Source organism: Bos indicus x Bos taurus, chromosome 14, assembly GCF_003369695.1.
Source record: "Bos indicus x Bos taurus breed Angus x Brahman F1 hybrid chromosome 14, Bos_hybrid_MaternalHap_v2.0, whole genome shotgun sequence".
NCBI classification, from domain to species: Eukaryota; Metazoa; Chordata; class Mammalia; order Artiodactyla; family Bovidae; genus Bos; species Bos indicus x Bos taurus.
In genome coordinates, this window is record NC_040089.1 from 80663494 (window position 1) to 80689471 (window position 25978).

General features: G+C 39.6%; 1 long non-coding RNA gene across 2 annotated transcripts in view; it reads right to left on the reverse strand.

Moving 5' to 3' along the window:
- Window positions 1-2540: 2540 nt before the first annotated feature.
- LOC113904466 overlaps window positions 2541-25978 on the reverse strand; it is a 45078-nt gene continuing 21640 nt past the window's right edge. The window contains exons 3-5 of one of the 2 annotated variants that reach the window (XR_003514521.1): window positions 9311-9420; window positions 7951-8089; window positions 2541-3192 (exon numbers count right to left, since the gene is read on the reverse strand). This is a non-coding gene — a long non-coding RNA (uncharacterized LOC113904466). Of the gene's footprint in view, window positions 3193-7432; window positions 7659-7950; window positions 8090-9310; window positions 9421-25978 lie in introns of those variants that run through there. The other variant, XR_003514520.1, reaches the window with a different exon arrangement.

Below are 25978 nucleotides of genomic sequence, written 5' to 3' on the forward strand. Positions count from 1 at the left end.
AGATGCAAATCTGTAGAGACAAAGATCCAGTCTTGAAGTAAAAAATTAACTTTTTAATGGAGTTCTTTTAGGGGAGATAAATATGCTGTAAAATTAGACTGTGGTTTAATCACAGTCTTTTGACCAAGAAACACTGGATTGTTCACTTTAAGTGGGGTCAACTGGAGGGCATATGAATCACATCTCAAAGCTATTTTTATTAATAAAAAGAATAAGCTACTGCTTTGAGAATTGGTTAAGGATCTTTTGACTGAAAGAAAGAGAGAGCGGGGGCAACTCTGTTCAAACTAAGCTCCAAAAAACTACTATGATTTGGGGGAAATGGAGCTTTTTACTGAAAGGAATAATAGGGTATATAAACAAGACATAGGAAGGGAGGAGTTTTCCCAAGGGAAGGATTATTGGCCTTTAGTTTTCACAATGCATTTTATTGGAGACCAATTCTCCTTAATGCTTAAGTCTTCCAGTAAACAAATTTACCAAAACTTATTCAGAGAATAGTTTCAGTTGGATCACCAATAATCGTCTCATCAGTTATTTCCTTGTGACTGGCCAAATTTATTCTGCAACTTTTAAAATTTTGCTTTGTATCTGTGACTTTTGGGGAAAAAAATCTTCTGATCTGAAAGTTCAGGTATGTTACTTCTCTCCAGTGTAAAAGGTTTTATTAACAACAGGACAGGTTTCTCTCTTTCAACACCAGAGTCTATTATTTGTTTTTTATTAACAAAAATACCTGCAAAAAGTAATAAAGTAAAACAAACAAATAAAACCCAAAGGGTATAAAATGTAAAGCTAAATCTTCTTATTCATTCCAGTTGAATTACCCAGAGGAAACTATTTTTCAATAACAACTTTGGGAATTTTTAAAAATATTATCTATCATCTGAAGACACCATAGCATCTCTCATAATCTTATCATTCAGGTAACTACCATTATTATTTTAAGTGAATATAAAAATAATGTATGCACTTAGACATGAAATAATACAGAAATCAAAAGATAATTGTATATTTATTGATTTTCCTTCCAAACAAGATTTTCAGTTCTATTCCCCAGTAGTAACCAAAAAACTTCAATGGTTTCCTCTGTAACATTTCCTAAAATAATTTACATGGGCATAAATATACAAATATGTCACTTTTATTTACTACACTGTCCCAATTGTTTTTGTTTTTGAAAGTGAAATTTTATATATCAATATTTGTAGATTTACTGAATTCATTTTTCTTGTTTTATGTTAAATATTTCATTCATATTAAACAATAATAATCTAATTCATATTTTTATATTCCCTTCTTAGCTTTAAGACATTTATAAATACATACACCTGAAACTTCCTGTGTGCCACTCCTGGATGGCATACCTACCCTCCCCTAGGAACAACTGTTATCTTGAATTTTGCATGTTTATCATACCTTTATCATAATTATATTTTGCTAATTTATTTTTGCTTATGACTGTTTTTGGTTTTATTGAAATTGCATTATACGCTACAGTTTCTTTTAAACTATGGTGTTTTCATTGTGTTTATGAAATTCATTCTTGTGACTGGGTGAAAACCTAGCTTATTCATTTTTCCAAATAAGTATAGTATACTCTCCTATAAATAGACTGCAGTTAATCCAGTGAGTTCTGGATATGCTGGACACTTGTAGATTTTGCTGTTATGAAAAATGCTGCCATGAACATTCCTGTCCATGTACGTGTGTCCACTCACTTTGTGCCTTATGGTGAAGACATGTCCCTAATTTTAGAACCTAGGAATTTATCAAGCTTTTCATTTTTTGATTAGATTTTTGGTTCTTAATCTTGTTTTTTGACTTCTGGTTCTTTATTAAAAATATACTTCCAGTTCCAAGATCATAAAGTATTTACCTACGTTTGCTTCAAAATACTGATAGCTTTCCTTTTATATTTAAATTTTAATTCATCTTAAGTTGAATTTTTATATAGTGTGAAATAATACCTTAATTGAATAATCTACCTTCCCAACATCATCTCTATTCAAGTTTTTATTTAAATTGCCTAGAACTAATAGATTATTCTGGAACTGAATTGGCACAAACCTATTTATTTCTTGACTTGTTTAGCTAGTCTGTAGCAAGGAGATCCAACCAGTCCATTCTGAAGGAGATCAGCCCTGGGGTTTCTTTCGAGGGAATGATGCTGAAGCTGAAACTCCAGTACTTTGGCCACCTCATGCGAAGAGCTGACTCATTGGAAAAGACTCTAATGCTGGGAGGGATTGGGGGCAGGAGGAGAAGGGGACGACAGAGGGTGAGATGGCTGGATGGCATCACTGACTCGATGGACTTGAGTCTCAGTGAACTCCGGGAGTTGGTGATGGACAGGGAGGCCTGGCGTGCTGCGATTCATGGGGTCACAAAGAGTCGGACACGACTGAGCGACTAAACTGAACTGAACTGAGCACTTTATTTATATTTATATATATTTATTTATTATTTATTATTTATTATTATTTATTTATTATTTATTATTATATTATTTATATATATATTATATATATATATGACAATATTTATAAATATTTCCATAAAGTTCTTGTACATATTTTGCTAGATTTATTTCTTGGCAACAAATTTTTAGTGCCAATTTTGAAACTGTGTTTCTAATTGCTATATTCTGGTATATATAAATAAATTTTATTTTTGCATATTATGTTTGTCAACTTTGTTCAACTCTTACTAATTCTAATTGCTGTCTCTAGGATATATTGAGTTTGTGTATGTAATAATAACATTAACAAATATGACAATAGATACTTTTTCATATCTTTATAAATTCTATTCCTTTTACATGTCATTTCTATTGCAGTGTTAACCAGGAGTAATGATAGGGGCCTTCCTTATCCAAGTCCTATTGCATTCTTTAACATTTCACTATTTTGCATAATGTTTGCTCAAATGCTGCTTTACCAAAAATGCCCAACACATTTAATAATAGGATAGTCGCCATATTTTAGTTTGGGAAATAGTTCTTAGATTGAGAGCTGTGCACCCAGTCTCTTTTGCAGCTGGTCTGGTCATGTGGCTGTGTTTTGGCCAATGGCATGAAGAGGAAGCGTCTGTAGGACCGATAGTGTAAGCCCACACTTCCTCTCTGCATGGCTTAGTGGGACTTGGCGGGACCACAGTGGAAATGCTGAGCAACGCAATGGATGCCACCTGCTGGGGACACAAGAGCCAAAAGACAGAATGCGGTGGACAGCTGGTGATCAGAGTGATCACAGCGCCCCTGAACTACTTATTTACAAACTACTTATTTACAAACTACTTATTTGAAAGAGAAACCATCTTGTTTAAGACAGATGTCTTGAGTTTTGTCTTATCTGTAGCTGAACCCAAACATGAGTAGACACACATTTTATTGGATTAGGACAATTTCCTTCCTTTTTTAGCTTGCTAAGGATTTTGTCATGAATGGTTATTACATTTTACAAAATGTAACATACAGTTTCTGACATATAGTTTTCTTCTTTTTTACCTTAACCTAGTCAATTTCTTAGTAACTGCATTCAAGTCTGAAACTGCTATTTATTTCTGCCTGCTCTTCCTCATTGCAAGTTTCCTCCTGTATTTCTGTGATATCCTTCATGTCAGTTTATTTTCCTGGGAAATTCACCCATGGGAATTTTTTGAGTCTTGCATGAAAGTGTAATCTTCCAGAGAGGATTTTTATTTGCCTCTATCAACTATAAAAGCCAGAGTTACTATAAAGTAAATTCTGAAGTTTAGAGTATTTGGCCACACATTTTTTGAAATTCAAATCTATAGCCACATTAGGAATAGTTCAGATCTGTACAGGGAAAAATGTTTCCTCTCTCAGTCTACAACCAAGACTGTAGACAGCTTGCTTCGTTGAAAGAATGGATTTTTCCTTTCTTTATTCACATATATGTGCCTTGTTTAGCTGACCTGTTTCACTCAGGTGACGTCATAAAGAGGTTTCAGGTCTAACGGCTGACTGTGCTTGAGCCCTGGGTTTGTGGTCTGCTCCTTTTAGAATGAAGACCTGTGTGAAGTGAAGCTCTGGGCCAAGAACTATCAAGGAACCTCTATGCTTACATATTTGGCAGGATTGTTCTATTCTCTTTTTGGTTTTAAGGATTTTCTACACGTTTTTGCCATTTCCTCTATGTTTGTAAAACGTGCTTTGAATTTTTAGTCAACGCTTTAAGATATTTTCTCCTTGCTCACTTTCTATTAGTCCCCAGACCATATAAGCATTTTCGCCTGTTTTTGAGCTTTATCTACTTGAAATCATACACTATGAATTCTTTTGTCTAAGGCTTCTTTTCTACAACATTGTGATTGTATGATTCTGTTTCTGTGTAAAGGTGTAGTTCATCCATTTCCATTGTTGTATACCATTTCATTGTACAATTATACAAATACATGTATTTTTTTTATACTACAGATGAATAGTTTGGATGTGGAGAGTTGCAGGTTATTTTTAAAATGTGCTTCTGTGAAAAAATTGATACATACTTCCTCCAGGATATGTCTGCATTTTCTCAGAAGCTATCCATAGGAGTCGAATTCTAATTTTAGAGCATGTATATCAGAAAGTAAAGAATCCACCTGCAATGCAGGAGGAAAGTAAAGTAAATGTCGCTCAGTCGTGTCCGACTCTTTGCGACCCCATGGACCGTAGTCTACCAGGTTCCTCCGTCCGTGGGATTTTCCAGGCAAGAATACTGGAGTGGGTTGCCATTTCCTTCTCCAGGAGATCTTCCCAACCCAGGGATCGAACCCAGGTCTCCCATGTTGTAGGCAGACGCTTTACCGTCTGAGCCACCAGGGAATTCTCTATTCCTGGGTTAGGAAGATCCCCTGGGGAAAATAATGGCTACCCACTCCAGTATTTTTGCCTGGAGAATTCCAAGGACAGAGGAGCCTAGTGGGCTACCGTCCATTAGGTCACAAGGAGTCAGATACGATCGAGCAACTACCATTCACACACACACATACATACATCTTCTATGTTGGCTAATTTCTTTTCCCTATGGATATACCAATTTTTATTCCAACCAGCAGAATGTCAGAGTTTCTATGCTTCACATTCCATCTGCATTTTATTTGTTATGCTTTGTTTAATATTGCTAATTCAGTGTGTGTCTTCATAGTTTTCATCATGGTACTAACTGGCATTCCCTGATTGTTAGTGTATTTGACCATCTTTTCTTTCATTATCTCCTTTTTCTTTTGTCTTCTGTTAATTGCCTCTTTTAGCGTCTAGCCCATTTTTCTATTGGATTATCTGAAGTTTGTTCCTTTGTAACTATACATTTTCTTTACCTCTTAAAAATTCACCAGGAAGAGCACAAACTATGCCAGGCTAGAAGTTTTGTTTCTCTCTAGATAGATGTTATCTTGACACTTCTAGAAAATATGCACATAAGGAAAAATAAAGAGATATGTGAAAAGCACAAACAGAAAACTTTAAATAAAAGGAAAATATTGAAGTTAAAATATAAAGAAGAAAGGCGTAGAAATGTTATCATAAATCTGGACACTCATGTGGAAAGAAAAAATAAAAGAAGAGGGGAGGAAATCATGATTAACACTGCCTTAGAATTTAAGAAAGGAAGTGTGATGTGAACCTACAAAACGAAAGCTTTCATCACAAAACAAATAGGATAAGAAAAAATAACAACAGTATAGATTTTTAAGATCAGATACAAAGAGACAGCAAAGGAAATCAAAAGAAACAAATTATCCGTAATGGTACACAAATTATCTGTAAACAATTATCTGTAAACAAATTGACTTTGGATGCAAGATTACAATGGGAAAACACTCTCAAAGTGCTGAAGGAAAGAATATTTGAGCCGAATTTTTTTTAAGTTTTCCAACCACATTCTCATTCATTTCTGTATCTTTTGCTCACAACAGACTTCACAAATAAGAGAAGTGACGTACAGAGAAAAATCCAAGCTTGTAGAATTGCTAGATAAAGAGCCATACTTTCCAAGTGGGGATCAGATGTTTTTAGTTCACCTGATTTTTTGTCTCCTTGTCTGTGTCCTGCTAAAGTGATACCATATTGCACAATCTAACAGCTCTCATACAACCACCCGTGGTATAAGTGAGCTTAAAATTTTAACGTCCAGTTAAAACTGATTTAACTGCAAAAGCAAGGTAAGTATGTCCTCAGACACACTAGACTCAGTTTCAAAATGATTTTTGAGAAAAAGTTCAAAAGAATGAAGAAGGAAAAATATGTATAAATAAATAAAGCAAACACTGAATTGCAAAGACGGTTGAGGCTGGCGTGCCATAATTGTGTATCTGCAATCCACTCCACTCCCCATCCCCCGTGCAAACAGTTAGGGGCTTCCCTGGTGGCTCAGCAGGCGGGTATCCGCCTGCCAGTGCAGGAGACGTGGGCTCAATCCCTGATCCAGGAAGACCCCACATGCCCTGGGGCAAGTAAGCCCACCACCACAACCGGTGAGCCTGTGCTCTAGAGCCCAGGAGCCAGGACCACGGAGCCCACCGCCGAAACACCTGAAGTCCGTGACCCTGGCCGGCCATCCGCAACGGGAAGCCCCGCCGAGAGAAGACCACACGCGGCAGCTGGAGACCAGCCCTCACCCACTGCAGCTAGGCAAACGCCCACAGCCAAAGATAAATATTAAACTTTTTAGAAAATGCTGCAACAGAGCCATAAAAAGTAGCAAACTACCAGGAGACTTTGAATTACACAATAATAATTAGAGAATTTATCACCTCACTTTCTGAAGCAGATAAAACAGAACACAAAATAGGTAAAGATAGAATTTCAACATCTCATCAGTAATCATGAGTTAATAGATGTTTGCAAGCTGCATATAAACACTTCATCCTTTTTAAGCACTCAAAATAATCACACAAGTTCTGGCTACATTGAAATTAATGTTTCAGTTCAATATAAAGACATCACCATCTGGGAAGCAGCATTTTCAGTGTCAAACCTGTCAAGGAATTAATATCAGGAACATTAAAAGGTTCTGCTGATAATATACAACAGAAAATCTAATAGTATAAAACATAACATCATACAAAGAAGGGAAATTCAAATGACTGAAGCATAATCTCACAGATAATCAGTGAATAATTGAAACAATGGGATATACTTTGCCTTAAATTTGGCAAAAATATTCTAATCAGGTGATTCCAGGGATTATCAAACATATAGTAAAGCAGGATCCTATATTCTCTGTTGAAAGGAGGCCAAGCTGCTAAGCTATTTTGATAAATTTTTTGAAGTATTTGGGTTTCCCTGGTGGCTCAGCAGTAAAGAATACACCTGTGATACAGGAGACCTAAGAGACACAGGTTTGATCCCTGAGTTGGGATGATCCCCTGCAGGAGGGCATGGCAACCCACTCCAGTGTTCTTGGCTGGAGAATCCCATAGACAGAGGAGCCTGGCGGGTCGCAAAGAGTCAGACGTGACTGAAGCAATCGAGCACCGCGTGGCATGCGGGATCTAGGAGCAATCAGGCGGGTGTGTACGCAGTGACTCAGTAACCCCCGATCTCAGTAAACGAATCAGAGAAACTGTAAACCCATTCGGGGCGTGAATGAGTCCGTCTCTCTCTCCGTACTCTTTGAGGCTGATGAGAGTGGAAGCAACTGTGGTGAACATCACTTGGGAAATGAAAAAGTCAGAAATGACAAAGAAAGTAGAAAATTATACGGGGATCAAAAGCAATGTAATACACATGCACACACAGACACAGACACACACACACACACACATTCATGCACACCCACCATAAGCAATAACATTAAAAATACGGCTTGCTCTCCCATGTCTAAGCTCTGCCTCTATCAATCTCCTCTCAATACCACTAGGATGATTCGTCTAGAATTTCAGCTCTTTTTTCCTTTTTTTTTAGATTAGGTTTAACCACGACGATTTTCTCCCTTTCTTTCTTACCTTCACCTTTTACCTCTCACATTTTTCTGTTGAGCCTTCCAGCAAGAAAAGACACTGGATACATCAAGGTTGCAAACGATGAGAGTGGTAGCGGAAGCTCTGAAACCTCTCTTTAGCTGGTCGTGGAGATTCCGGGCCACTGGAGCAAGAGACAAGACATTTCCCGGGATTAGCAGTTCGGGATTATTCCTACTGTTTCTGCCCAGTGTGTCCATCTTGAGGCATGGCCCGTCAGACTGCTGCTCTGCACACAAGATGAGCAAACCCCTTGGCACCACCCCGATTCTTGGCATAAGCTTAGTTTTACGCAATATTGTCACAAAATAACAGGACCAGCTATTTCTCCTAACAGAAAGTTTTTAACATAGGACTTTGAATGTTTGCAATTATGTAACAGTAGTCATTTCAGGGCAGAAGCTGCAGACCATCTAAGAGTGCAAGAATCTGCCTCTGTGTTACTTTTGCCATGACAATTCTAGTGCAGAATCTGCGGAATAGTGCACCTTTCAACAAATAAAAAATAGCCTGTTCAGTTGTTGCTGCTTCTACAGTTAGTTATTTTGACACTTGTTCAGTCTGTTATTCTTCATGTTGTAATCAGATATTTTTGCCTCACTTATTTGTCCACGCTTTATGTCTTTTATTCCAGTATAAATTATTGACCTCATCAAGTGGGTGAAGTAATAATGGAAAAGATAAGTTAAAATGTTTTTATAGAAAAAGAAACAGCATTTAGTCTTAGGATTTACCAATTTTATCTGTGTTTTGCTTCCAAAAGTTTTTCATCATGAAAGTGATCGGAAAATGTGGATATTATGAGTCCATAATATAAAAATAAATTGGTACAATAAATCAGCATGCTACATGAGAATTGCATATGAAATCTTGGGCAGATTGAGATCTTTTACAAACTGCAATGTGGATAAATCAGAAGCATCTCTGTACTTTAAGAGGTTTCCTTATTTTTTTTCCTATTGAAAACCTATTCAAGGGTTTCGTTTTTGATATCAGCATCGACCCATTTTTTTAGAAAGGAAATTTATGTATTCTGAAGCTGTAACACTTTCCAATTTTTGACACAGAGGCAATGCCCTCTTTTTGAGCTCTATTCTTTTGGGGAGCACGTTTGATTACATCACTAATCCATCAACACATTTCTCATTAATAGATTTAAAGCACAAACCCAGCTCACTCCAGGCATTTCCCAGTATGATCACCAGGTAAGCATATGAGATTTGTGTCTGATCTCCACGCTGTCTAAGGACATGGACGTTCTCCCATTTTTTCCCAAAACCATTCTAGACGAAAACTCCTGTAACTTAAATAACTCCTTTTCTCCTCATATAAACCTCACACTCACCAAGTCTTGAAAGCAATCAGAAAACGCCTCTCGATGTGTTCCAGTTGAGCCACAGTATTTTCCGTCACTGTCTTCTCAGGGTTTGGGCAGACAGATCGTCAATTCCCGGCCTAGGAATCCACAGGTCACAGTGAATATGCTGCCTGCCCGCTTCATTTTTGCCAGCGGCGTCTGGTCCCAGCAGTGTTTACCACATGCCAGTGTTAGTACTGTGGTTTCCCTCTGTTCCATGGATTTACCTATACCTTTTAACTGTAGAGTTTCCTCGTTAATTAATGTTATAGCTTCTCTCTCAACTCAGCATGTTATGTTCAACCTTCCCTATCACATACACACACACACACACACACACACAATTTAGAGGAACATGTGTATACAATTAAGTATGTAAACATTAGTGTATTTACATATTTGTAGCTATAAAAAATCTTAAATCATTTATCTCTGCTTACGTTTTATGTCTATGCTATGCTATGCTCAGTCACTTCAGTCGTGTCCGACTCTGTGCGACCCCATAGACGGCAGCCCACCAGGCTCCCCCGTCCCTGGGATTCTCCAGGCAAGAACACTGGAGTGGGTTGCCATTTCCTTCTCCAATGCATGAAAGTAAGAAGTGAAAGTGAAGTCGCTCAGTTGTGTCTGACTCTTAGCGACCCCATGGATTGTGGCCTAACAGGCTCCTCCGTCCATGGGATTTTCCAAGCAAGAGTACTGGAGTGGGGTGCCATTGCCTTCTCCGTTTATGGCTATAAACTTCCTCTACTATATCTCAGGGAAGGGATCATTGATTCTCTTCTTCAATATTTCTAAGCAAGTAGAATTAATTATCATTTAAAATGATTACAACTGCAACAGTATAGAATTAATTCCCAGTATAAATTCTACTCTTTCCTTGTGTAATATTTACCTATTAGTTCTACACTTCCCCTCTAGAACCGAACAAAACAGTTAGGCTAACATATGATAAGTGACACACAGTTTTTCATGGCAACTTTATTGTGTGCATTTTCCAAGATAAACTCAGGACAAATTAAAAAACAAAATACTTGAACAAAAACTGACCAGCCACCAAGTCAAGATGCTCTGCTTTTTAATTATTTGACCAATAAAGATATGGGAATAAATTTGTGGAAAAAAATTATGATAGTACCAGTAGAACTATTTCTAGTACCAAAACAGATAGCAGGAAGCCAATCAGTAATAATAGGAAAAACATTCTAGCAGCTTTCTGAAACATGTATGAAAAAGTGAAATCTAATAAGGCGAATCTTTAAAAAAGAGAAAAACTTGAAAACAAAAGACACTAACAGTAGGAAGCAACATATAAAGATGATATATCTTTTCAGTTTTGTTCCAAAAGAGCATTTAAAAATTACATACTTCCTTGGATAACAAGAGTTCTAAGAAAGAACTAGGTTTAAAGCTATGACAGATGCTGTCTCAAATAATCCCTAAATTATCCTTTTTCCCTGAGAAATGAGTATTTCTCATTAGACAGAAGGGAAAAAAAATAATACCATTTTTTCCTTCTATCATCTTGGGTTTTATAGTGTAGCAACATTTAAAAAGGTGTTTACATATATTATTTAAAAGAAGAACATTGTATCAATAGTAGTAACAGGGAATAAGGAGGTAAATTTAACTGAGAATCCATGACTTTTCCCCACTGGGGCTATTTTTACCTAAACCTTTAAATATACTTAATTGTGCTCTCAAATCCAAATTTAAGTGTACTAAAAATGAAGAAATAAAAGATTACTGTGCTGTTTCATGAAAAGAACAAAAGGTAAAGTCTCAAGATGCAAATGGAGTTGGTCTGGCAACACCAGCGTAGCTAGAAGAACATCACAGTATCTATCTATCAAGAGCCCTAGACACATATCCAACAACCCCAAGTACAGTGCTATTTCCTGGCATCCAGATCATTTAATTCACTTCAACTAATATTATCTGAGCATCCATACGGCAGGCAATTTAGCTGTTGCTAGAGATATGAAAATGAATAAATATGACCACTGCCCAATGACAGATTTTATTCATGTAATTATCAGGAAATGTATAATTCATCAGACAATTTTACAACATTCTTTGTTTCCATTCTGCAAAACTTCCCAGAGAATGTGTACATGCCTGTATGTTTGAGGGGATGGTATATGATCCCCAGACATGTGTGATTCCCAGCTCCACAAATTATGACTTGAGACATGTTGCTATGTCTCCCTGAAACTCATTTCATTTTCTCTAAGAATTGTCCTGATTCCTCCCAGGAGAGCACTTGAGATAATGCGTGTGTGTGTTGCCTAGGCCATAGGAAACACTCAATAAATATTAGTTATGATATTTGACTCATTAAATACTTGCTTAGGTGAACAAAATGTTCTGGAATCTTGTAATTTTAGACTTCATGTATTTCAACAGTTTCTTCATAGTGTTCAAATAAATTGGTTTCTCTAGGCAATGAATCTAAACAAATCTAAAAATATAACCCAGTATTCTTTATCCCAAGATCTTTTATTTAAGTTTTCATTTAGTTATTTCACCTAAATCTTACCTCTTTACATCTTTCTCCGGGGTACTTGCATATTTTAAAATAAGTTAATTACAACTTAGGCTACCTAGATAACTTGACCAAGTTTTTATAAATGTTTCTAGTGTTCTTGCCTGGAGAATCCCAGGGACGGGGGAGCCTGGTGGGCAGCCGTCTCAGGGGTCGCACAGAGTCGGACACGACTGAAGCGACTTAGCAGCAGCAGTAGAAGCAGGAAAGAAATACGACCCTAAGTCTTAATTAACTTCTCTTTTGTACATAGTGTAGGGTTTAAGTAGCTACTTACCTACATACCAATGTAACTAACTATACAAATACATAAGTATAGCCGATCTTTGCAAATTATGATAGCAGCAAAACTGTGTTGCAATGTGAGTAGAATATATATTAAGATTTCTAAATTATGGTTACCAAGGGGGAAAGGAATAGGGACAAACTGGGAGATTGGGACTGATATATACTCACTGCTATATATAAAAATAGATAATTAACAAGGAGAGCACAGGGAACTCTACTCACTGCTGTTATGACCAATGTAGGAAAGAATCTTTAAAAGTAGATAAATATATACATATAACTGATTCACTTTGCTGTACAGCAGAAACTAACATTGTGGATCAACTACATTTTAATAAAAATATAAAAATAAAATTTGAATGAAAATAAAAAGATTCTAAAGAAAATATAAACTTTTGTTTCTGAGTTATTGTGACAAATTGAAGGACATACAACATCATTGACAATTAGTGACCTTTACTTCGTACAGGAACATCATGAAAAAATTTACCTTTTCCAGATTAATACTTCACTTTCACTGCCAGGATGGGTTAAATTACCACAGCTTCCTTTAGGTGTGACCGTTCTCAGATAATATTTTAACAGCACTACATATTATTGTAAGATGTGCATTTTAAGTGAAAAAAGTACTATGTCAACAGAGAAAAAGATTGACCTGTGAGTATTAGGTCAAAAAAAGACCAGGATACAGTTCAAGCAACACGGAAGCCAGTAATGGTGGGCCTGACACTGACCGGGGCTCTTGGCCTTCTGTGATTAATGGAACCCCCAGAGGCCAGACCAGAAACCCCGGGAAGGCTTTACGGGGCCCCTGCTGCAGGAGCGGGACAGGGAGCAAGCCACACGCCCCTTGTTTCCTCTTTGCTGAGGGAGCAGGTTTGCTCCTTGTGCGGAACGAGAGCAGGACTGTGTCAGGGCTGGGCCGGGGGCGGCTTCAGCGTTTTGCCCACATCCCTGCTAGTGTTGTGTGCAGGAGGCACACTCAGCGCCCCGCTTTTGCTCCCGGCTCTTCAGAAGCAGCAGTAGGCAGTTCTGGTCATTTTGTATCTTTTCTCCAGAATTTACCCCAACTGCACATACCTGCACATAAGCCCCATACAGTTCTGGGGCTTCCCAGGTGGCAGTAGCCATGAAATTAAAAGACACTTGCTCCTTGGAAGGAAAGTTATGACCAACTTAGCATATTAAAAAGCAGAGACATTACTTTGCCAACAAAGGTCCGTCTAGTCAAGGCTGTGGTTTTTCCAGTGGTCACGTATGGATGTGAGAGTTGGACTGTGAAGAAAGCTGAGTGCCGAAGAATTGATGCTTTTGAACTGTGGTGTTGGAGAAGACTCTTGAGAGTCCCTTGGACTGCAAGGAGATCCAACCAGCCCATCCTAAAGGAGATCAGTTCTGGGTGTTCATTGGAAGGACTGATGCTGAAGCTGAAACTCCAATACTTTGGCCACCTTATGTGAAGAGCTAACTCTTTTGAAAAGACTGATGCTGAGAAAGATTGAAGGCAGGAGGAGAAGGGGACGACAGAGAATGAGATGTTTGGATGGCATCACTGACTCCATGGACATGAGTTTGAGTAGGCTCTGGGAGGTGATGGACAGGGAGGCCTGGCGTGCCACGGTCCATGGGGTCACAAAGAGTCAGACACGACTGAGCAACTGAACAGAACTGAAGAGCTTATTCACCAATCATCCTTGCTTTTGCCTCATTCCTTTATTTAGTAAGTGTATAAATAAGACCAGTAAGATAGAGTTGGAGAAGGGAATGGCAACCCACCCCAGTAGTCTTGCCTGGTCAATCCCATGGACAGAGGAGGCTGGCAGGCTATCGTCCAAGGGGTCACAAGAGTTGGACACGACTTAGTGGCTAAACTACCACCAGCAGTGAGATACAGCAGCAAGCCGGTAAAAGCCTAGCTTCAAGCTCTAACAATAGGCTGAGGCTTCTGTCCCACTTGCCACCCTCTCATGCACGGTGAGAATGTGCTGTGCCATAATTCCAGGGCACAGGGCCATGGCAGGAGGAAGAAAGGGGCCCACGTGACCTGAGCAGGTCAACTAAGAACGTGAGAAACAAGGAAAAAGACGTCCTAGTTACAAACAAACGTCATGGGGATAAAATGTGCAGCGTGGCAACACAGTTAATAATCCTGCACTGTATATTTGAAAGTTGCAAAGACAGTATATTTTATAAATTCTTCTCACAGGAAAAAAAATTGCAACTGTGTATATTGAAGGAGATTAACTAGACATCGTGTGGTCATTTTGCAGTGTATCAGTCAGTTCAGTCACTCAGTCGTGTCCGACTCTTTGCGACCCCATGAACCTCAGCATATCAAATGTAATTGTTGTATACTTGAAACTGATATAATGTGCTATGTCAATTATATCTCAATTTTTAAAAATTAAAATCAGAAAAAAAGAGAGTCCCCAGTCCTTCAAAAAGCATGTGGTTTAATAGGAAAACTCTTATGTAATCAAAGTGATATAAACACACATATATTATATGATATAATAATAATAATGCATAACAGAAATACTCCTTTGTACGTATTTCTATTTTATGCACATATAAAAACATCAGTCATAACACAGAAAAGTAAATGATTTTTCACAACACAGAGAAAGAAATAAGATACCATTATTTTGAAGAAGAAAAGGAAAAAAAAGATACTGATATTTTGAAATATTTAAATTCACTACAAGAGAACTGATACTAGCTCAGACCCTGCCAAAAAACTTCTGGGCTACATGCGCCTCTTCTTTCCACTTTTGTTCCTCATTGCAACTTAAGTCCTTCCCACTAACCCAGTTTTGACGTAGACGTATGATTGTATCTCAAAGCAGATAATCTTCCATCTGAGACCAAACTCTGAGCCTTAGACCTGCCAAAAAGTTCACCTAATTTAACTTTCACTAACTTGGCCACCCCTTTTACATAAGTCCTACCAGTATCCAGCAAACCACTCCCATAAACTAAGCAAGGTCCCCACAGACCTGCCTTCTCCTGCTGCAGTCAGCTCACTGGAAATGCTGAGTCCATTCATTGAACAAGTACCTGCAAAGTGCCTGAAATGAATTGGGTTTGGGAAGTGGTCTGAGCACCGAAGAACTGATGCTTTTGAACTGTGCTGTTGGAGAAGACTCCTGAGAGTCCCTTGGACTGCAAGGAGATCCAACCAGTTCATTCTGAAGGAGATCAGCCCTGGGTGTTCTTTGGAAAGAATGATGCTGAAGCTGAAACTCCAGTACTTTGGCCACCTCATGCGAAGAGTTGACTCATTGGAAAAGACTCTGATGCTGGGAGGGATTGGGGGAAGGAGGAGAAGGAGATGACAGAGGATGAGATGGCTGGATGGCATCAGTGACTCGATGGACATGAGTCTGAGTGAACTCCGGGAGTTGGTGATGGACAGGGAGGCCTGGCGTGCTGCCATTCATGCGGTCACAAAGAGTCGGACACGACTGAGCGACTGAACTGAACTGAACTGAACAAAGGGGAGCAAAACAAAGTTCCTATCCTGGATAACTGTACATTCCAGTGAAATAGACTCCCAAAACAGTTAATTTCAGTCGATTATTAAAAACACAAAACATTTATAAAACACAAGGAAAGGAGTACTTAGTTCAAATTAGAAGAGATGAGGAGACAGAAAGACCCGCATCAGTTGGACGGCCGTGAGACCCAGCTTGCCCCGAGAAGCGTGGGCTCACACTTGCTATCTCGACGTAGCTTCTTCATAGTCTCTCATTTCACTGTAAAACATATCCTAGCTCAGATGAAAAGTGATATTCACAAGCAGTTACAGTTTAGCCAGTGTTGTAAAGAAAAATGGCATGAAACCAAGTGAAATCAGAGCAAGATATCCCGGAGTGTGCATCGTGTGTAAATTCCGGAAGTGAGAAAGTGTGAAACAAGTAAATGCAAGAAAACCATCATCATCAGGACGTGGCACTTAAAGGCTGGCAGGCTGTGAAGCCAGCAGGGGAGAAGGAGCCACAGAAGATGGAGCTTGAACTTGTTCCTTCAAATCACGGGGAGCCACTGAAGGGTTTAAATAGACCAATGATGAGGGACGATATGATCCTCTTTGCGCTTCAAAAAATCAGCCTGCCGGACAAAGGAGGGTTGCAGTGGCCACTGTGAAGGTATATAATGGGAAGTACCCATTAAAGCGCTGGTTTGGAAAGCAGCCCTATCCAGGTCTAAGTCACACTCTGATTAAAGCCCTGACGGGTGGAGGAGGATTGGGTCGGGAATTTGGTATGAGTGGATGCAAACTATTCCATGTAGAATGGATGAACCACAAGGCCCCATATAGAGCACAGGAAACTATACTCAATGTCTTCCATAAACTGTGATGGACATGAATATGAAATAGAATATTATAAATTCTTATCTGTATGACTCCCCTTAAGGGATCACTGTCTTCTCACGGCAAAGGGGCTTGCATGGTTCATCGAAGCTATGAGCCATTCCATGTAGGGCCACCCAAGATGCATGGTCACAGCGGAGAGTTCCGACAAACCATGATCCACTGGAGGAGGGAATGCAAACCACCCCGGGATATGTGCCGTGATAACCTCATAACCTGTATAAAAGGACAAAAAGATACAACACCGAAAGACGAGTCCCCTAGGTCAGAAGGTGTGCGATATGCTCCTGGGGAAGAGCAGAATAGAACTACAAGCAAACCCAGAAAGAAGGCAGCGCCTGGGCCAAAGCAGACGCGGTGCCTGGTGGTGGGTGTATCTGGTGAGGAAAGCAGAGTCAGATGCTGCGAAGAACAGCATTTCACAGGAGCCTGGACTGTTAGGTCCATGAATCAAGTAAATTGGACGTGGTCATAAGAATAAACATTGACATCTTAGGAATCGGTGAACTAAAATGGGTGAGAATGGGCAAATTTAACTCAGATGACCATTTAATCTACTACTGTGGGCAAGAATCCCACAGAAGAAATGGACCTCGTAGACACTGAAGAGATCAAGAAGAGATGGAAAAAGTACACAGTAGAACTATACAAAAAGATCTTTATGAACTGGATTACTGTGATGCTGTGGTCAGCGACCCAGAGCCACACACTCTGCAGTCTGAAGGCAAGTGGGCCTGAGGAAGCACTGCTCTTAATAAAGCTAGTGGATGCAATGGGATTCCAGTGGAGCCATTCACAACCCTAAAGGATGATGCCATCAGGGTGTTGGCATCCAGCATGTCAGAAAATCTGGAAGACCCAACAGTGGCCACGAGACTAAAAATCATCCCAGTTCACTAAATAACGTGCTACCCATCAGACAAGTCCACCCATCTCCCATGAGAGTAATGTCATGCTGAAAATCTGGCAGGCTAGGCTTTAGTGTAATGTGAACCAAGAACTTCCAGATGTCCAAGCTGGGTTTAGAAAAGGAAGAGGAACCAGGGATCAAATTGTCAACATTCGCTGGATCATAAAGAAAGCAAGGGAATGCCAGAAAAACATCTATCTCTGTTTCATCGACTATACTAAAGCCTTTGTGTGGATCATAACATACTGTGGAAAGCTCTTAGAGAGATGGGAATACCAGACCATCTTACCTGTCTTCTGAGAAACCTGTATGAGGGTCAAGAAGCAACAGTTAGAACCCTGCATGGAACAACTGATTGGTTTAAGATCGAGAAAGGCATATGACAGGGTTGTCTGCTGTTACCCTGTTTGTTTAACTTATACGCTGAGCACATCATGGGAAATGCCGGGCTGGATGAGTTACAAGCTGGAATCAAGATAGGCGGGAGAAACATCAACAACCTCAGATATTCGGATGATACCACTCTAATGGCAGAAAGTGAAGGGGAACTTAAGAACCTCTTGATGAGGGTGAAGGAGAAAAGAGAAAGAGCTGGCTTAAAACTAAATATTAAAAAACTAAGATCATGGCATCTGCCCCCATTACTTCATGGCAATTAGAGGGGAAAAAGGCGGAAGCAGTGACAGATTCCCTCTTCTTGGCTCTAAACTCACTGCGGATGGTGACCAGCCATGAAATCAGAAGACAATTGCTTCTCGTCGGGAAAGCAATGACAAACCCAGACAATGTGTTGAAAAGCAAAGACATTACTCTGTGGACAATGGTCCGTATATTCAAGGCCAAGTCAAGGCTACGGCCTTCCCAGTGGTCACACATGACTGTGAGAGCTGGACCGTAAAGAAGGCAGATCACCAAAGAAATGATGCCTTTGAACTGTGCTGCTGGAGAAGACTCCTGAAAGTCCCTTGGACGGCAAGATCAAACCAGTCAGTCTTAAGGGAGATCAACCCTGAACACTCCTTGGAAAGACTGATGCTGAAACTGAAGCTCCAGTATTTTGGTCATCTGATGTGAACATCCAACTCATTGGAAAAGACCCTGATGCTGGGAAAGATTGAGGACAGAGGAGAAGAGGGCGGCAGAGGATGATGCGGCTGGATGGCATCACTGACGCAATGAACGTGAACTTGGGCAAACTTTGGGAGACGGGGAGGGACAGGGACACCTGGCACGCTGCAGTCCATGGTGGCAAAGAGTCGGGCACAACTGGGTGACTGAGCAGCGACACATGTATGACTGAATTTATCTGCTAAAACAGGCTGGCAAAGAGTCGGGCACAACTGGGTGACTGAGCAGCAACATATGTATAACTGAATTTATCTGCTAAAACGCAGAAATTAGCACAGCATTGTAAATCAACTATACTTCAATAAAATAAAATTAAAAATAAATAAATTCTTATATTACCACTTGCTTTGTTACAAGCACAATTCTAGGGTCACACTGCCTGGTCTAAAACCTCATTCAAATATTTACCATCTCTCTGAGCTTTAGGAAGTTCATAGGGACCTTCCTCACTGCGCCTGCTTTGTCATCTGCTCAATAAAGAAGCAACGCCTCTGCCTTCACAGTGCTTTAATCAAGGTTAAATATGTGACTGCAGATCATTTCCTTTGAACAGTATCTGAGATAAACGCAAGTGAAACTTCTGTTCACATATATTTTGCTGAAGACTTACAAAACAGATATTTGTTGAAAAATTTTATAATTTATAACTTACAAGCATAATGAGATCCTCTATAGAGGATTTAAGACACAACTTGAAAATGAAAATTAGTGCTCTTCCAGGGCCCGAGAGGATGACTGCTCTACCTACAAGGGGATGAGAATGGCAGAAATATTCTCCTAGCTGTCAGAAGTCCTTTCTTCCTTTTTGTTAGCATGATCCACTCAAAGAAAAAAAAGAATGACTAGAAAGCACCTCACCGAAACGATGTCTCACAATTACATGACGCAGAATTATCTCCAGCCAGTCAGTAGTAGCAGCAAGTGGATGCTAGCACGTATCTAACTCGTGCATTACGACTTTTCAAAAACATTTTCCAAAATGTTGAAGATTTTTAAATACTAGGGTATTCTCTTTACGTTATCTCCTACCTCTTAGAGCAATAACATTACAAAAAAATACATCTTTACATACCAAATAGTTGCTGGAGAAATCATAAATTAAATGCAAAGGCACATGTACGCCGGACGTTGCTGGGGGCCCACACCACACTCCCTAGAGCCAGCTTCAGCCACAGTGTGGCAGGAAGAGCCTGTGTGTACTGTGGGCTTCCCTCCTTAAGCTCTCAGAGCCTCTTACTCTACAGGCGCAGCACTTAAGCACAAGGAGATATATATACATAAAATCTCCAAGAGCAACCTTCAGGCAGTGAGACGAGAGTGTCAGTGGGTGATGTCCTAGCCCCACATTCTTTGGAAGGATAACTCTGAGGTTCATTCCACCTGGTTGCCCAAAGGACCCCCCAGCAAGTCTGAGTCCAGTTAGTTGCTTAAACTACCTACCAACTAGCTCGAGATCCCACCTTTAACTGGTTTTCCCGCCTTGTCTCTCTCACGTTCCCTCCTTGTCTCTCACTTTCCCCATTGCTTCACTGCAGCATTCTGGGATCAAATAAACTACCTGTGCCTAAACCAAATCTAAATCAAGTCTGTGCCTAAATCAGACGATTTGCTTTTGGGAGACCCCTGCCTATGATAAGAATCTGATTACATTGAATTTTAATCTAATCATCTCTGTAATAAAGCCCAAGCATTCTTAATAAGTTGCACGGATAATCACATGAGTTGATCTATTGTCAGATCAGATCAGATCAGTCGCTCAGTCGTGTCCGACTCTTTTCGACGCCATGAATCGCAGCACGCCAGGCCTCCCTGTCCATCACCAACTCCCGGAGTTCACCCAGACTCACGTCCATCGAGTCAGTGATGCCATCCAGCCATCTCATCCTCGGACGTCCCCTTCTCCTCCTGCCCCCAATCCCTCCCAGCATCAGAGTCTTTGCCAATGAGTCAACTCTTCCCATCAGGTGGCCAAAGTACTGGAGTTTCAGCTTCAGCATCATTCCTTCCAAAGAAATCCCAGGGTTGATCTCCTTCAGAATGGACTGGTTGGATCTCCTTGCAGTCCAAGGGACTCTCAAGAGTCTTCTCCAACACCACAGTTCAAAAGCATCCATTCTTCGGCCCTCAGCCTTCTTCACAGTCCAACTCTCACATCCATACATGACCACAGGAAAAACCATAGCCTTGACTAGATGGACCTTTATTGGCCAAGTAATGTCTCTGCTTTTGAATATGCTATCTAGGTTGGTCATAACTTTCCTTCCAAGGAGTAAGTGTCTTTTAATTTCATGGCTGCAGTCACCATCTGCAGTAATTTGGGAGCCCAGAAAAATAAAGTCTGACACTGTTTCCCCATCTATTTCCCATGAAGTGATGGGGCCAGATGCCATGATCTTATTTTCTGAATGTTGAGCTTTAAGCCAACTTTTTCACTCTTCTCTTTCACTTTCATCAAGAGGCCCTTTAGTTCCTCTTCACTTTCTGCCATAAGGGTGGTGTCATCTACATATCTGAGGTTATTGATATTTCTCCTGGCAATCTGGATTCCAGCTTGTGTTTCTTCCAGTCCAGGGTTTCTCATGATGTACTCTGCATATAAGTTAAATAAGCAGGGTGACAATATATAGCCTTGACATACTCCTTTTCCTATTTGGAACCAGTCTGTTGTTCCATGTCCAGTTCTAACTGTTGCTTCCTGACCTGCATACAGATTTATCAAGAAGCATGTCAGGTGGTCTGGTATTCCCATCTCTTTCAGAATTTTCCACAGTTTCTTGTGATCTACACAGTCAAAGGCTTTGGCATAGTCAATAAAGCAGAAATAGATGTTTTTCTGGAACTCTCTTGCTTTTTTCATGATCCAGCAGATGTTGGCAATTTGATCTCTGGTTCCTCTGCATTTTCTAAAACCAGCTTGAACATCATGAAGTTCACAGTTCACATATTGCTGAAGCCTGGCTTGGAGAATTTTGAGCATTACTTTACTAGCATGTGAGATGAGTGCAATTGTGCGGTAGTTTGAGCATTCTTTGGCATTGCCTTTCTTTGGGATTGGAATGAAAACTGACCTTTTCCAGTCCTGTGGCCACTGCTGAGTTTTCCAAATTTGCTGGCATATTGAGTGCAGCACTTTCACAGCATCATCTTTCAGGATTTGGAATAGCTCAACTGGAATTCCATCACCTTCACTAGCTTTGTTCATAGTGATACTTTCTAAGGCCCATTTGACTTCACATTCCAGGATGGCAAGAATACACAGAAGAACTGTACAAAAAAGATCTTCACGACCCAGATAATCACGATCTATTGTCAATAATTCTAATCAATTTTCATTTTCATGACTTCCTCTGTTATCACCAGAGTCAGGTCGCTGATATCAAAATAATTACATGTGCCTTACTATTTCTATCACCATAGCTCATTAGAAAGTCTTCTGTAACATCCACTCAAATATTCTATTGTGGGAAAGGAATTAATATTCACGACAGTAGGATAATTTTCAAATTTCAAAGTGAATGTATCTCAACAAGAAATTATTTATGTAATGTTAGAGATATGGCTCAAGATTTATTCAGCAAAATAGATATATCTTTAAAGTTTTATTTCTTCCTCTGTCAGACAGACTGTTGACACTCTAGTGAATTGTTTAGAAAATGAATGCTGCATCTTCCTTTCGGCTGACAGGTTTCTGCGGTTTGCTGCTTATTAGTTTTGTTTGTTGTGACCTAAAATGCAGGATCTATTTTCCCCCATGTTGTTGAGTATTTTTCCTTACTGAACTAGAAGAAAATAAACAGAATGTTCTTATTTACAGGTAAGTACTGAGTTGTCCTTCAAATCTACTTTGAATTTCCATTAGCTTCTCCCTCCATGCCTCAAATCTTAAAATGTAAAAGAATCTAATGCACAATTTGAGAATTTTTTTTTAGCTCTTTGTGTTGGCGTTGTAAAATATAGAAATTTTTTTCCAGGATCAGAAAAGTCATGTCATTGAAATCTCTCAAAACTGTTGGCACTGAAATAAGAACAAGACTAATGGTATAGTCAAAGCAATTATTTTTAGAAAGAATCAAACTTTTGTCATTCATCTCCCCACCCATCCATCTATCCATTCATCAAACTTGTATTAAATGCCTAAAATGCAGGGCATTGAGTTGGACGCCAGAAATAGCAGGCCTGAATATCCCAGGCTCTGACTTGAACAAACTCAACCTAGTTAAATAAACAAACAGGTAAAAGATGACTGAATTTTACTTTGACAGGTACTATAATTGAAGTGTTTTCTTGAGGCAGAGGGAAGGCAGAGGCTTGAGAAAGAGTCCCATTCACTCAGGACACCTTCATGGAGGAGGTTTTACTCAAAACGAGTTTTGAAAGGTGAGCTAGGAAGACAAGAAGGTAGGTATATTGGGCACAGGCAGTGATAGCAATAAGTAACGGACAATTTTCACATTTACTTGGTGCTGTTTTGTTCAGATCTGGTTGGGAAATGCAAGTGCTTTGGTTTTTGTTTTTTTCTGTAGTACAGGAAAGAGTAGGAAAGAATTCATGCTGGCAAAGAAAGCAAAGGGCTGGGCTTGAGGGAATTTGGATTTAACACCACAGGCAATTAAAGTCTTTCAATAATTTTAACACAACAATATCTGTGTCTCAGGCCCTGTGCGGGTTGGAAGGCACTGGGCACGGAGCGGGGATGAGCGCTGGGAGCAGCGTCCGGGGGAGAGAAGCTGCGCCAACGGGTCCGGGCCGCACCTTCTCCTGCTGTCGCTTGCTCGTCACCGCGCGGAGCGCTTCCTCCGCTGTTCCCCGGAGTAGGTCCCTGGCAGAGCGACAGGCTCATAACTGACTCTCCATAAAGGTTTTCAGAAAACAAGACCAAATATATAGTAATGAAAAGACACCCACTAAAGAATGAACGAGATAACAGAGACTTGGAAAGGTGAATTCAGAATGAAATGCAAAGAAAGATGCTGCTAAGTTGTGTCTGACTTGCAACCCCATGAACCATGGCCCGCCAGGCTGCTCTGTCCATGGGATCCTCCAGGCGAGAATACTGGAGGGGGTTGCCATGCCCTTCTCCAGGGGATCTCCCAAACCCAGGGATCAAACCCAGGTTCCTGCATTGCAGGTAGATGCTTTATGGACTGAGCGACACGGGAAGCCCCACATAGATATCTAAAGAAATGGAATCAGATATCTAATAAATACAATCAAAATCAACATGATTTGGTGATAAATTTGAAGAAAGCAAGTTATGATAGTTCTGAAAATACTTTTAAAGTAATACAAGTTAAATGGGAAAAAAAGATCAGAAATTGAGAAGACCCTTGATTGACTTGCTTGTTGTTACGGAAACTGGTTTGTTGGTACTACTATTAACTGACAAAAGCAGCAGATTTCGGGGTTGCTGTTGGTGTCAGATTCATGCTGTAGGACAACAGCAGAGAGTATTTTGCGCAGGAAAGGCTATGGGTGTGTTGGTTTGTAATGTGGTGAGTTTTAGATAGCCCTTGGGATTTTCAGGCAGGCCTATCTGGTAAAACATCTAGGAACAGAGATATATAGACAGATGGAAGACAGATGATCCATAGGTAGATGGAAGATAGGTGAGTGGCTAGATGAATAGAGCTGAGATATTAGAGGCAGAGAAACACACCAGTTAGAAAATAAAGGACATACAAATATGGTCGTCATTTGTGTTTGTAGAGTCTGCAGCTCAGTGATTATTGTGATTGTCCCTCCCCCCCAAAAAAGGATATTGATTTAGAAGAAAATCAGAGAGTATAAGAAGATCAAGCAATACAGACAATAAAAAAGTAGTATAGTAACCAAAATTGGGAGTTCAAAATAGACATTCTAAAAAAAGTGTTGTCAAATGTGACAAATGTTAGAAACCAAGTAAGCTTGTCCAATGTTATATTTTCAGTTTATAAATTCATATATTTTATTTGTGGGTAAATTGTGTGAATATGTCCATGCTCTCTAGACGAAAGCTAAAAGTTCTCAAAGTCAGTAACGTTAAACACAAAGTGATTGCACAGACGATAATATTTCACAATAAAGTCAGAGCTCACGTAAATGGAGATAACAACAGAGTTGGTTTTGATAGAGAAAATGGAAACCAAATGACCGACTGGCAACTGCTCACAACTCCCTCTTTTTCCTAACCAGAGCACACTCAGTCTGAACTTCTGTGGGGTTTTTTTGTTGTTTGTTTTTTGTTTTTTAATTTAACATACGACGTCTCAGAGTTGTCCCAACCACATAATGATAAATGACTTAAATTTTCAAAGTGAAGCAAAGTTCTTATTCTCAAAGCTAATAATCAACCACCAGACCAATAATTAGAATTAATATTTGGCTGAATAATGGAGAAGAAACATAGTGACCAACAAGGCCTTTTGCATAGGAGATATATATGAGATATATATATAGAGAGAGAGACACACACACACACACACATATATATGCTGTGCTGTGCTTAGTCGCTCAGTCGTGTCTGACTCTTTGTGACCCCATGGACTGTAGCCTTCCAGGCTCCTCTGTCCATGAGGATTCTCCAGGCAAGAATATTGGAGTAGGTTACCATGCCCTTCTCCAGGGGATCTTTCCAACCCAGGGATCAAACCCAGATTTCCCACATTGCAGGCAGATTCTTTACCATCTGAGCCACCAGGGAAGCCCAAGAATACTGGTGTGGGTAGCCTATTCCTTCTCCAGGGGATCTTCCCAATCCAGGTATTGAACTAGGGTCTCCTGCATTGCAGGTGGATTCTTTATCATCTGAGCTACCAGGGAAGTCCATGTATATGTACACACACACACACACACACACACATATATAAATGGAGCAGGGCAACCCACTCCAGTATTCTTGCCTAGAGAATCCCATGGACAGAGGAGCCTGGTGGGCTACAGTCCATGGGGTCGCAAAGAGTTGGACAAAACTGATGTGACTTAACACACACATGCACACACACACACACACACATACACACATATATTAGATAATTATATATATATTGCAATTAGATTACATTAAATATACAATACATATTAGAAAACATTGAATATATTATAAAATTTATATCCTAAAAAATAATTATGTAAACTGAAAACTACTTTTGTGTTTCAGATATATGTTATATTCAGCAGCGTTTCCTTTAAAATAACTATATAAATAAGAAACATATCTACTTATCCATAGGAAAAAAACATAGAACCTGAGAATATCTGATTAAAATAACTGGTAAATAAAAATCAGAAATATTTCCTCAAAAAAAATCTTGTCCTCATTGTAACATAAAAATACTACATACGTGTTACAAGAAGCAACTATTTTTAATTACAACTATAGGAAAACAATTTTTATCAGCATATCTTTGTATTCTTATTGCCCGTGACATTGAA